Source organism: Sorex fumeus, unplaced genomic scaffold (genome assembly GCF_029834395.1).
Source record: "Sorex fumeus unplaced genomic scaffold, SorFum_2.1 ptg000036l, whole genome shotgun sequence".
Lineage (NCBI taxonomy): Eukaryota > Metazoa > Chordata > Mammalia > Eulipotyphla > Soricidae > Sorex > Sorex fumeus.
In genome coordinates, this window is record NW_026606093.1 from 11,205,788 (window position 1) to 11,217,983 (window position 12,196).

Sequence of the window (12,196 nt, forward strand, 5' to 3'; positions counted from 1 at the left end):
CCAACCAGTGAGTGGAGACAAAAGAACTATTTATAATTGTTGATGAGAGCAAAGTAGCACAGCTTCCTTGGAAAATAGTCAGGAGCTTTGGGAGAAAAGCAATTTTGAGATTCAGTAATCGTGCTCTGAGTGCCCAAAGGTCGCTATCCATTATTCTCCAGAAGTTTCACTGCTCAGTCTAGTGATATGGTGCTACTCCAGACCAACTCTGCTTTCGACCATCAGGGTCATCCAAGTGGAGCTGGCAAGGACGGGGGTCAGGGCACGCAAAGGCAGGTCCAAACTCAAGTCCCCGTGCATGCAACAGATGCTTCCTTGACCACTGAGATTACTTGATGACCACAAAAAATTCTCAGTCTTTTTTGAAGACCACACCTGGTAGTCCTGACCGACTACTCCTGGTGGTGCTTGTAGATCATGTGATGGAAAAATCAAACCTGGTCACCTCTCATGCAATACATGTACTTAAAGTTCTTTGACTTATCCTCTTAACCCCTTCTAACTTTTAAAAATAGATTGATCACATGAACTAGCAATTCTACTACTAAGTATAAAGATCACTAAAACATTTACACAAAAATAATGTATTCTTATATTCATTACGGTTTTACTTATCATTGTCACAATTAAGCAACAACACATGTGCAATAAAGATAAAGATAAAGATATGGTGTATATACACCATAGGATACTAATCATCTGCAAGAAAATATTTTTTTTCCATTTGTGACAACATGGATGGAAAGAAGATGGCAGAGTAAAGCTCAGTTATTTCTGTTACTCTGAAATAACTCGGAAGGAGGAAGATAAAAGCAGGATGATTTCACACATGCGTCATAAAAAGGTGACAAAGCTAAACAAAACAAATCCTTGGATTCCAACCACCAAACAGAGGTAACCAAAGCAGGAGGCAAGAATCAAAGGGTGAAGAGCGCCAATTGATTGTGATAAAGTTATACTAGTACTTTGGTGGGAGGCATGGTGTGTAAAATATACAATTGAGAATGTGCTAAACTTGAGGCATAAAAAAAATGGTCTTTAACCATAAGGATATTTAGTAAGGGTACTTATATCATGGGCTGGAGCGATAGCACTGCGGTAGGGTGTTCGCCTTACAAGTGGCCAACATGGCCGACCCGAGTTCGATTCCTCCGCCCCTCTCGGAGAGCCCGGCAAGCTACCGAGAGTATTCGATATGCCAGACACAGTAACAACAAAGTCTCAAATGGAGACGTTACTGGGCCCGCTCGAGCAAATCGACGATCAACGGGAGGGCCTTTACCTTTACCTTTACTTATATCATGCCTTACAAAGAAAGAAACTACCTTTTCAGTAGAATTATTCACTTTTTAACAAATGAAATAGATATGTCATCCACAGAAAAACAGAGAAGAAACAAATAATGATGTAACACAAGTTCTCTTGGTCCATGATTAGTATTTATGGCTCTCATTAAAAAAGAAAACAGATTGATATGTTTTGAACCTCTATCCTTAGAATAAATCACTATTAAGTGTAAAAATCCATATGAGGATGTAAAATTACAGAAAAACATGGTACTGCACAATTACTCTGAGTTTAAATGTTTTTTGAAGAACATGTTTTAATGAATCATCAGTTTTTACCCATAACACCTAAGTTTTTTATTGGAAGGATGCCAGAGAAGCAGGTCCAGCTCCCATCTCTCTCCCCATCCCTCTTATAAGTCTCGCCCAAAGACTGTGTGCCGGGTTACCATCTCAGAACTCTTCCGAACAGAGCTAATCCCATTCACCAGTTTAGGCTCATCTGGTTACTCAAACATAAAATGGGAATAAAAATTTGTATGAGCTGACTTTAAGCAAACTGCTCAGAACACAAAGTGCATACAAAACACGCAGTGAAATTACATGTTAGCTGTCTGTTTTCATTTCAAAAAGCTTTTGTATTTCATTTCAAATTCTTCCTTGTCCTTCCCATAGTATCACAAATGTCAGGATCACAACACACGCTAACAATAAGATTCTATTTCTTCAGACTCGGAATCTTAATAGAGCAGAGCAAGAAAGACAAGCGGAGTTGTTCTAGGGGCAGCCGCATTCGGGTCAGCTAAATTAAGATCACTCTTCATCCTATTTCCTATTTAATGGTCACAGGTATCTTTGGTAATTGCCTGTCCCAAATTTTGGGGTCCCAGTATTGCATCAATTCTTACTTATCACCACCACTGTCACCTTACAAACAAATATCCACTGATAAATTACAATAGTGACCATAGGGAAAATAGCTGATTAACATTTTTTACCATAAGTGATCCTGATTAATTTTTTTAGCCTTTTCATTCTCTTTTGTTTTCATCTTAATAAGCATTGATGGACTTAAAATCATATTTTAAATCTCAGAAACATAATTTGTCACACTAGTCCCTGATTCATTACTCATTATCTTGAGGTGGCTAAAATAAAATAAGGCTTACTCCTTATAATAATTTGTATTTTATTAATAAAATATCTTTGCATGGAATAAACATAAACTAATTTAAGATTAACCTCAAAGAGACAAGAAAACTGAATGGACATTATTCATTTTTAATGCTGTCATAACTCAGGATTTAAGGATTAATAAAATATATCAGACCCTATCTGACAAAAAGGTTGTACACAATATGAAAAACAAATGTTTTCTGCTGCTTTAAGTTAAACATAAATAGAAAAATAATCAAATTATCTCAGTACATTAAACTGCAACCCAGCTATAAATTGGTCACTTGAAGAAAAATTTATACATGTTTAATACAATATATTAAATCTGTGTAACACTAATACAGTATATTTAATTCATGTAGCTCAAAGCCTATGCTACAGAAGCTACAAACAGGTCTGAGAACAAAAATCCAGGCCAGATTTCTCACTACTATCTAATACCTAATCATTTAGTGTATTAGTTTTCTTATCTGTAATGAAGGATAGTCTGTGCTAATCCATATGAACAGAGTATATATAAAACATAGTAAGAACTCAATAAATGGCATCTATTTTAATTATTCATTACCCATATTAGAAATAATTTATAAATTTCAGTTTTTTTATTTTTTAATCTTTTTAATTTTTTTAAAATAATGTAGGAGTACTGCTATTTGTTCAGCCATTGATTAAGCTGATTGAATTGGGCATGAACTCCACATTACTTTCTCTTTTTTTTAATTGTATCACCATGAGATAGAGTTACAAAGCTTTCATGTTTGAGATTCAGCTATACAATGATGAAACACCCATCCTTCCACCAGTGCACACCTTCCACGACCCACATCCCATTCCATACTCTATCTCTATGGCAGACAATTTCCCTAATATTCTCTCTCTAACTTTGGGCATTATGGTTTGCTCAAAATTTCCCACCACCATTCAAGCCTACTTGCCTGGGGCAGACACTAAGTAATTTGTTTTCTATTGCTCATTTTAAGTATCATGAGAGCTCGCACGGCTGCAATTATAAATATAAATTTCTAGATTGTAAATGGTTGGGTTCCGGAGACATCTCTGATGGCAGTAATCCATTTGGGATTCAATTGGGAGTCTCTGGGCCAGGGCTATTGGTGCACTAAAATGGCACCTCGAGGCAAGTGGTAGGTGTGACAGCCAGTCTGCTGAGCTGGGGGGGGGGGGGGGGACCCTGGTGTCCTCTGCCATCATGCAGTCTCGAGATTCAGTCCTGGAACCCGCATACTTGGGCCTTGCTTCTGGAAGCTCTTGGTCACCAGGATTCCATCTGGACTAGGCGGGGAGACTGCACCTGCTCCATCTGGGGTGCTCTGGTGAACCTGGCCCTGCATGGGGCCTGGAGAGATCTCCAGCCCTGTAGTGTCTTCCGGGACTTGCTACTGTGTCTCTGGGACAGGACTGTTGGTACGGTAAGATCCACACTACAAAATTTTCAGCAGAGTATATCTTGGTGAAGTCTATCCTGAGATTGTAGAGCCAGGCTGGGTCTGAGCTTTTCTGTGGTTTTTGATCTCTTTCAAGATTTATTTAGGGGTCTCTGAAGCAAGGTCGACAGTAGAGCTTACAGGATGGCACTGGTGTTAGTTCATGGGGGTGACTGCCAGTGCTTCCATGTGTATTGGGAAGTGGGGGGAGGTAGCCCACCCCAGCTCTGAGAAAGCCTGGAGATTTCCATCATATAAACCCACATACCAGAATTTTTAGCAGATTATAACTCAGTGAGGCCCATCCTGAGATGGTAGAGTCAGGCCAGGGATATGGTGGAAATTTTGGATTGTAGAAGCAAGCGGCTGCTGGGGGCTCTTCTTTGGAGGGCCACGAGGCCAACACACCCACCCTCCGATTTACCCGAGTCTTTTCAGTCATGTGCAGGTCAGAGATTAACTGTGGCTTTTGATCTCTTTTGAGATTTATCTATGGGTCTCTGAAATAAGGTCAATAAATGAGCTTGTAAAGCTGAATCTCAGAGGTGGCTTGTGGGTGTGGATTCCACATACCTAACTTTTGGCCATATAATACTCAAGCCACTAAAACCATTGAGCCTCGTCGATGAGGGCCTGAAATCAACACTCCCTACGTTGGCAATAGAAATTAAGCAATATTGAAATCAAAAGACTTTAATGTAGCACTGTAGCACTGTCCTCTCATTGTTCATTGATTTGTTCGAGCAGGTCCAGTAACGTCTCCATTGTGAGACTCGTTGTTACTGTGTTTGTCATATTGAATACGTAACGGGTAGCCTGCCAGGCTTTGCCAGGCAGGCGAGATACTCTCAATAGCTTGCCGGGCTCTCCGAGAGGGGCAGAGGAATCGAACCCGGCTCAGCCAGGCTGGCTGCGTGCAAGGCAAATGCCCTACCGCTGTGCTATCACTCCAGCCCACAAGACTCTAATAATCAAACTTAAAAGGTTCCTGTCAATATCTAATGCTGGGACTGGGGTAGGGAAAGGGGTGGGGGCAGGAGAAGAAATCTGGGAACACTGGAAGTTGACACAGGTGGTGACCTTCTTGATATAACATTTTATGTCAATAACCCAACTATGAATAGCTTTGTAGCTCACAGTGCTTTAAAAAAATAAAATTTGGCAAAATGGTATTAATATATAGCAATAAAATGAAAAATAAAAAGCATATAACATCAAAAGATAAAACATTTGCCAAAATACAACATCCATTCATGATTTTAAAAAACTATTAATGAAATGGGGGTTGAAGATTGGATTGAAGTGGGATCTTTGATTGAAGAATTGAAGAAGGATTTAGTTAAATCCATTTACAATAAACTTGGTATATGGTCAGCTAATCTTCACCAAAGGGACTAAGAATAAAAAGTCAAGCAAGGAAAGTGTCTTTCACAAGTGGTGTGGAGAAAACTGGCCAATAAGATAGCAAATCATATATTCAATATTGCCAACTAAAAATCTACTCTCTAAGATCAAGCTTCGTAAAACAAGCTTCCCAGTTTCACCACTGTTATTTAATGTATTATGTAAGTCCTTGTCACAGTCATAATGAAAGAAAGATATTTAATGCATCTAGTTTGGAAAAGAACAAGTCAAGCTGCCACTATTTGCAAAAGACAAGACACTAAATTTAGAAAGTCCTAAAAAACTTATGAAAAACTCCTAGACACAACTTGCACAGCAGGCTACAAAATCAAGATGCAGAAATCCAGGACATACCTTTATGCAAAGAAAGAAATAGAAAAAAAAACAGAAAGCAAATTAAACCCTATTTTAATTGCAGCTCAAAAAATCAACGATATGGGAATCAGCTTAACAATGGAGTTGAAAGAGTTATATAAAGAAACTATAAATAACTACTAAAAGAAATAAAGATATGAGTAGATGAAAATATCCAATTCATGGAATGGAAGGATTGTCAAAATAACAATTCTACCAAAAGTACCATGCAGATTCAATGCAATTCCTATAAAAATACCTGTGTCATTTTTTAAAAACATAGACCAAATGCTGGTAGAATTCATGTGAAGTAATAAAAACCCTGAATAGCCAAAAATCAATTCCAGTTAAACTAAATGGGAGTTTTTACTTTCCCCAACTTTTTATAATAAAACTGTATGGTAATCAAGATAGAGTGTAACTGGAATAAGTACAGGCCTCAGACTAATGAAATAGAATTTTGAGCAAAGAGACACAGTCCTTGGTATATGGTCAGCTAATCTTTAACAAAGGGGCTAAGAATAAAACATGGGGCAAGAAAATCTTCAACAAATGGTGTTGAGAAAACTGGCCAGTTAGATGTGGAGGGCAGGTGGGGGAAAGGAACTCAGACTCCAGGCTCACACCTTGGACAAATGTCAATTCAAAATAAAGACCTTGGTATCAGACTTGAATGCATAAAGTATATGAGAAAATATAGGCAGACTCTTTATTATTGAATCTAGAGTCATCTTTAATGATATAATGCCATCACACCTAAACAAACAAACACAAATATCAACAAATGGAACATCAAATTAAGACAATTCTGCACTGCCAAAGACAACACACAGATGGGGAGAAAATATTTAACTACCACTCATCTGACAAAACATTAATATCCAAAATACATAAAGCATTTGCAAAACATAACACTGTCCACTGTAGCACTGTCCTCCCGTTGTTCATTGATTTGCTCAAGCGGGCACCTCAAGCTCTTCATTGTGAGGCTTGTTGTTACTGTTTTTGGCATATCAAATACGTCATGGGTAGCTTACTAGGCTTTGCTGCGCGGGTGGGATACTCATGGTAGCTTGCCGGGCTCTCCGAGAGGGGCAGAGGAATCGAACCTGGTAAGCCACATGCAAGGCAAACATCCTACCTACTATGCTATCACTCGGGCCCCATTTGTAAAATGTAGGAAGGAAAAAATAATCAAACCCATCAAAACATGGGGAGAAAAATAAGCGGAAATTTCTACACAAAAAGACAGATGCAGATGAAAAAACATTTACATACATAAGTGTATAAAAAAATCTCTGTATCACTTGCCACACAGTAACAAGTCTCACAATGTTACTGGGCCCACTCGAGCAAATCGATGAACAATGGGAGGAAAGTGACAGTCACATGATCATAGGAAAATCAAAATCAAAATAAGATATTGTATTATATCAGTGAAACTAGACATATCAAAGATAGCAAAAACAGTGTTACTAGAGAAGTGAATAAAAAGGAATCTTTATGGTGGAATGTAGACTGGTTTATTAATTTCTTTTTATTTGGGGAGGGGCACAGAGACAAAGACCAATTCGTGGTGCTCAAGACTTACTCTTGGTGCTTAGGGGGGCAATATGAGGCTCCAGGAATCTAACCCAGGTTTGTAAGTGCAAGGCAAGAGCCTAACCCATTGCACTATCTCTCCAGCACCGATTCAACTTTATGGAAAACAATATGGTTACTCCTCAAAATTTTGAACATAGAGCTTCTCTATGGACCAGCAGTCCCACTTTGGGGCACGTATCCAAGAACCCAAACTCTATTCAGCAAAGATATTTGCACTCCAAGGTTCACTGCAGAACTATTCATAATATCCCAAACCTGGAAACAACCCAAGAATCCACCAAGAGTTGGATACGCTGGCAGTATTGGAATTATTGCAGAGTTTTGTGGTTTTACACAAATTTCAGTAGACTACTGAATTTCTTGAAGAATGTCATGGAATTTTTTTTTATTTTGGGGATCAACTCAGCAGTGCTCAAGGCTGGTTCTGAACTTAAAGGTCACCCCTGCGTGTACTTGGGGGGACCATATGTGGTGCCTTGGATTAAACCCAGGTTGATCAAATGCAAAGCAAGTGCTCTATGTCTCTTTGGCCCTGTCATGGTAAATTAATAGGGATTGTGTGGGATTTTCACAGTCCTTTTGGGTATGATGGGATTTCTTTCAATAGCAACTTTTACTTTTCACTGTGGTCTTTCACATACTTCATTGATTCTAGTGTATCTCACGGATTTAGAAGCTATTTTGAATGGGACTGTCCTCTTATTTCCTTATTTTTTATCTCATTGTTTGAGATATAGAAAAATGAAACAGATTTTTGTGTGGTGATTTTGTAGCCTCTACCCTGCTATATTGTTATTGTTCCTAAGGTAGAGTCTTTAGGATTTTCTATGCCTACTGACATTTTATGTGTAAATAGTGATAGTTTATTTTTCATTTTTCAATTTGGATTATTTTCATTTTATTTTCTTGTCTGAGTGTTCTGGAAAGAATTTCATAGACAAAACAATTAAATAAGAGAAAGCAGACATCTTTACCTGTGCCTGATCTTCAATGGAAGGCTTTCAGTTTTTCACCATTATGTGTTATATTGGCTGTGAGTTTGCACAGCATCTTAAGGTATGTTCTTAAGGTATGTTCCTTCTATCCATATCTTAAGGTATGTTCTTTCTATCTCTATTTTGTTCCCAGTTATGTCATGAATGGATGGCGAGCCTCATTAAAAACAATTTGTGCGTGTAGTGATAGCACCATACAATGAACCATCCTTGTACCCCTGAAATTTATCCAAATTGATCACGGTGTATGATCTTTTTGACAAATTGATGCATTCAATTCACTAAGATTTTGTTGGGAATATTTGCATTGAAAATCACTATTCAAAATATCATTCTTTAATTTTATTTTTAACGCTATTTATCTGCTTTTACTATTAGGATAATATTTGTTTCTTAGCAGCTAATAGGAAAAGTTCCCTTTTCGTTCATAATCAAAAAACTAGAGGAAAATGGGACACTAGGAATTTTATGAAATTTCAGTAAAACTCACTAGTAAACCCATCTGGACATGGATTTTTGTTCTTGAGATTTAATTGCCTGACATGTTATTAGTCTGTTGAGGTTTTCTACTTCCTCCTGACTCAATCTTGGGGAAACTACATGGGTCTAATATTTCTCTTAGGTTCTTCAGCTTAGTGGTATATAAAAACCTAATAGTGATCTATTAGGTTCTTTCATAATCCTAAAGTGCCTATTTTAATTTCTCTCATTAATCTCTGATCTATTTAGATTTTCTCTCTTTTTTACCTTATGAGTAATCTAAGGGCTTGTCAATCGTGTTTATTATTTGGAAATGAAACCTCTGGTTTTATTCACCATTTTTTCCCTGGATTTCTATGTCATTATTAATTTGAACGCTTTCTCTCTTTTCCTCACTTTTTTCCTATCTCTCTTTCTGTGAAATCCCCACTTAGTACTGTTTTTCCTGTGTTCCTTTATCCAAATGGAGCTGTATACTGTATCTGTGAGTTCACTGATTCTGTTTTCAGCTTCATCCCACTGCTACCAAAACTTCTTACTATTTTCTTTACCGCCTTTACTTGTATTTGAATAAGTTCCTTCATCTTTTCCCTCAGGCTCTCTTCAAGTTTAGAGATGCTATGTTCAAATTTCATTTTTCAGGTACCCAAGCATTGATCTAATTGTTCTAGTCTTCTTCAGACAGATTAGAAAGGTTGGTATAATTTCAGAAATTCCTCAACTTTTATCATCCTCTATTGACACAGCTAAATTCCTTCTTTTTTTCCATGATTGCTGGAGCACCATTGTCTGATGGGTGGGACACGGGCCAAACAGATCCCTGAGCTTCTCTCCCCAATGTGGATGGTCCAAATTGCTCCCCAGGAGCACCTGCCCTGGGTTGGAGTCTGGCTCAGCTAGGATGGGCTGGATCAAGCCAGGTGCCAGATGTGTTGGTGGCGGGCACAAGTCTGGACCAAGGCCAAGGGTACTCACCATGGAGCTCTGCAGCTGCTCTGGTCTTGCTGCCTATCAGCAATGCCGTGTTACCAACAGCAGCCTGCCATTCTGGTCACTGGGCAGGGGAATCCAGCAGGAACTGACAGCTCAGCAGTTGAAGTCTGGACACGGTCTGTGCAGAGCTTCTCACAGGCCAAAGCCCAGAAGAGAAGTCCCCACCAGGCTCCTGCTGGAGTGTCCTCTTAATTTTATTTTTAAAACAATTTACTGCCTCCCATTTTTAATTTGTAAGTTTGTGTACTCAAATCTTGTTCTTTTAGGAAAATAAAATAAAACTCCTCTTTTGTCAATGCAGTTTTGCTTGTTAGAAAGGTAGAAATTGCTGAAGGAAAGAACTTGGCGGAAATGACAAAGTATGCATTTTATGTATATTAAATACTATTTGTTTTGGATGAATTCATATTTTTGTTTTCACAGAGTATATAGAAATGCAATTTTCCATTTCCAGATACTTAGTTGGTTTTATAAATATATTAAGACATACAGTAACAATAATGGGTCTCATTCTCCTGACCCTGAAAGAGCCTCCAATATGGCACCCATTGGGAAGGACGAGTAAGCAGAGGCTGCTAAAATCTCAGGGCTGGGACGAATGAGATGTTACTGGTTCCCACTCGAGCAAATTAATGAACAATGGGATGACAGATGATACAGGTAATTAAGACATACATGTAGCTGCACAATTTTTTAAAACAACATTTTTACAAGAAAATTACATTCTCAAGCTGGAAATTTTTTCATCTTTATCTTCACCATTACTTAAAGAAGTGATTCATCACACTTTAAGAGATATGTTCATCTGGAGGAACTAAGGTCTCCTCATTCTATGGAGCATTTTACCTACTTTCAAGTTTGGTCTTAAATTAGCAATTTGCTTCCCATGAAGCCTCAAAAAAGGTGGAAGTGTATAAGCCAGTGTGAAAATTTTCATCAGCTGTAGATGTGATACATTCTGAAACCTGGACAGACAATAGAGGGAAAGTCCTGATCTGTGAGACAGAAGTTCCGGGCCAACTGTATTTGAAAGAAAAGAATTAGTCACCAGGGAGAGTAAACTGTCAGCGCGGCAGCATCTGTGTTCTGATGCGCTTCTGGCCACCCATCCCTCCTGCTGTTCTGAATAAATAAGAGCAGAGGGAAAAACAGTAGGGTACATATGTCACACACTTCAGTGACATTTTGCTCTTGGTGAGTCTAAAGAACTCCCAACTGGAATGAATATGAGACGTCTAAACTAGGGAAATAGAACCAATGTGGAGCAAGATCGAAAATGCTAAGAATCATGGAGACTTGGTTGGATATTATTTTCAAATTACAGCATAATTTTTAGACAAAATGCAAAAAAATACAAAAACAGGGACAGTGCTTGCTTCAAAAGCACATATACAGAAACTGGAACAGAACAGAGATTAACATTGCTCTTGCATAAGGATAACATGTGAATTCATGAAACACTTCATTTTTTTTTAAAAAAAAGGGACAGTAATAATAGACTAATATTAAACCCTAAGAAAATTTTGCCTTTACTATATCTTAAACATACTGTACTTTTATTAAGGTCTGAGATATTTTAGTTAATAAATGTAATGATATATAACTCTATTAAGGGAAAAGGAGAAAAGATAAGTAAACCACCTAAGAGTAGGGTCACGGTCACGGTCTTCCCATTGTTCATCGATTTGCTCGAGCGAGCTCAGTGACATCTCCATCATGAGACTTGTTGTTACTGTGTTTGACATATCGAATTCGTCACAGGTATCTTGCCAGGCTCTGCCGTGCAAGCGAGATACTCTCGGTAGCTTGCCGGCCTCTCCGAGAGGGGTGGAGGAACTGAACTCAAGTCAGCCATGTTGGCTGCGTGCAAGGCAAACACCTTACCGCTGTGCTATTGCTCCAGCCCACACAGTTATGTGAGAGTGCTAATGTTTAAATGTTGATAATGAGTTATTTAGCACTGGAATAGTCACCAAGTACATCACTGGGCTAGACCAAGTCTAAGAGCTCTAGATGGTAATTTCTGATTTTAGTGGTCATTCATCTAAGGTTATAATTTCAGAGCAAGACAAATGTTAGAGATTTTATGTAATACTTTTGCAAGTACCTTTGCTTCTAAAACAAAAGTTCCTCGATCATTGTATAACCAAAACCCAAGCACGAAAATCTGCAAATCTACAACTGTACCTCATGGTGTTTCATTAATAAAAATCTAAATAAAAAAATAAATAAAATAAAACGAAAGTCCTTTATGTTTCATAATAGTCTAAACACGATGACTACAAAGGACAAAACCAAATGTTAAATAAATTTAAATCTGTCAGTGGAAAGTGATTGGCAGGTGTATTCTAATTTCTTGAAGTTTAAGGTGAACGTAGGATTCTAAAACAAGACACAATATTATATAGACCCAATTCCATCTAAGCTGTCATCAACAGAATAGAGCAGAATCCCTAGAGAA

The 12,196-nt window shown here is 38.1% G+C and overlaps 1 protein-coding gene and 1 non-coding gene across 2 annotated transcripts in view; one reads left to right on the forward strand and one right to left on the reverse strand.

Annotated features, from left to right (window-relative positions):
- Window positions 1-12,196, reverse strand: part of NELL2 (neural EGFL like 2) — a 457,184-nt gene that overhangs the window by 362,126 nt on the left and 82,862 nt on the right. The gene's annotated exons all lie outside the window — the stretch shown is intronic.
- Window positions 11,104-11,207, forward strand: LOC130027286 (U6 spliceosomal RNA). The gene has a single exon (XR_008793026.1). It is a non-coding gene; the product is annotated as a U6 spliceosomal RNA (small nuclear RNA).